Here is a 2,537-nt window from a genome sequence, read left to right as displayed (position 1 = left end):
TAGCTTACTTATTGGGTCCGTTTAAAGTTTTGTCAATGGTATTGCGGAGTGGGAATTTTTATAAATTTATATATTTTAATTTGTATGGACGTAGATAAATGATAATGAATATTTAATATTTATGAGAAGTTGTGATTGGTTTGTTGGATAATCTCAAGGTAAAGTAATATTTTTGCAAGTTTATTTACCTAACTTAGTTTGTTTGAGAAATAACAATAAAACATATATAGAATTAGTTTGAGAAAAAATTTTGGTTGTTTATTAAAAATTAGGTTTGATAATGTATAAATTTTTATCTAAAAAAAATCTTGTATTGTTTTATACAAAACATTATGTTTCGAAATGTAATTTTTGGTTGCGTGAAGTAGGTTGCATGATTTTTGGTATGAAGCATAAAAAAAGACAAAAAAAGCTGCGAGGGATAGGGGTTTCGAAGGCTGGAACAATGTTGTGGTTTAGAGGGATTTCAAACCGATATACATCTTGGAAGATATATGGCCGCATTATATATTGAGCACGTGATGTCTCAGTAGTTCACACAACACTCACAGTTCGGTGTTGGCAACCGAAATTGACTAATTCATGGCGGGATGACAATGCACATTGGCAACTCCGTTTTATTTGCTGCACGTGCAAAACAAATGGTAAGATTAATTTAAATGAAATATATCATTAAATTCAGTTGTTGTTAATATATCTTTTATCATTATAGGCTGCGTCTCTTGGACGTGAGCTGAGCCCGATGAAGCTGTTTGTGGAGATACACGTGCGGAGTTAAAACCGCTAGAAGGGGGTGCAACAGTTTATTGATAACCGTGCTCAATATTTCATGGTATGTTTGTTCAACCATTTTATTTTGTAAGTTTATGTAAGTTATTATGTTTATTGAATTGAATATGATGATTACTTTTTTTATTTTATTTTCAGGAGACCTATAATAATTGGTTAAGGGAGAGATATAGGGATGATATTTTGAACTATCCAAAATTTGATCTGGATTTATGGATGGAGGTTGGTTCGTCAGGTGGATCCGATAAAAATCAGGTTTATGGGCTCTCCAACACTATGACAGACAACTTGTAGTCGACCCATAGTGTTTCAACCGTTGGGAGCTCCTAATTAACATCGAGCTCCAAATCCAAGGAGTTTGAGGTCTTGTAGCAACACACGGCTCAACTCACCAAAAAATATGACCACTTATCAGCGGATTACGGGCAACTCAAAGCATCTCAAGCACAATAAAAAGCAGCTTATGAACAACAAAAAGGCGGCTTATGAACAGCTTCGTCAAATGGTTATGAACATGGTAAATAGTGGAACATGTGCGCCTAATCCTTTTTGTCCTTATAACCACTAGCCTCCTCTAGGATCTCCTCCTTCTCCTCTAGCTCCACCTTTATATTAATTTATAATAAACATTATTTACCTTTAAAACTTCATTTAATATTTTTTTTGAAACATATTCAATTTGTAATGAATATTATTTAACTTTGTTTTTTTGTTTAATATAAATTTTATTTGCATAATTGGTTTGTATTACAATTAATTTATATAGTTTTATATTATATATCCTAAATAATTTTTTAAAAACAAATTTAGACTCACCGACCGACTTACCGGCGGAATCACTCCGTCGACATTTAACAGTAGCTGCCACACTTACCGATGAATTTACAAACGAAATTACTTCGTTAGTATTTCATACACTCACCGACAGTTTTGCCAACGGTTAGCGTCCGTCGGTAAATCACGATATCACTAATGGAATACAAATCCATCGGTATATTTCAAGCGAAAATCTTTTTTTTTTTTATGCAAATTCTATCTATAAAACCATTGACAAATGATTTTTTTGTTTTGCCGATCTATATAGCAACGGAATGTCGAATCACTGATGAAAGAAAACTCGACGAACATAATCCATCGGTGATGACGTCGATAAAAAACCGACAAAGTTCTAATCATACATCAATGGAATTTATCCGTTGATAAAATTGTGAAATCTTGTAGTGTTTTGCAACGAAGTTCTGCTAGGCTTATATATCCATATTTGCACATTGTGTTTGATCTTCCTATTTCTGAAGGGAGGTTCAATATACTGGACAGGGGAGGATGTTGCCTCCCTTGAAGAATAGTTGCTCTATTCTTTAACTGATTCAGCTGAACATGCAATGAATAATTAAAGAATATGTCATGTTCGATTCGGCTAGTTCTCCCTTTAGTAGACTGACATGTACGAAGAGATGGATGTGGGATTGGTTAGCCATGAGCCCAGCCTTATTTAGGAGCTTTTTTAGGTTTTTTTTTTTTTAATAGAAAGGAGCTTTCTGAGTTGAGCAACCCTTCTCCGTGTATAGAAAATTCTGTGTTATAAGTGCACAAGGTCATTCCTATCTGTTTCATTTATTAACCGAGGAGATTTAAAAGTTTGACAGTTTACTTAAGGGGATGTTGAATAAGATGATCCACTTCTTAATGCCATTTGTTCGTATTTAAATAATAATAATAATAATAATAATAATAATAACAACAACAAC

Source organism: Populus euphratica, unplaced genomic scaffold (genome assembly GCF_000495115.2).
Source record: "Populus euphratica unplaced genomic scaffold, PopEup_1.0 scaffold1825.1, whole genome shotgun sequence".
Classification (NCBI taxonomy): domain Eukaryota; kingdom Viridiplantae; phylum Streptophyta; class Magnoliopsida; order Malpighiales; family Salicaceae; genus Populus; species Populus euphratica.
Note: the sequence above shows the minus strand (reverse complement) of the source record.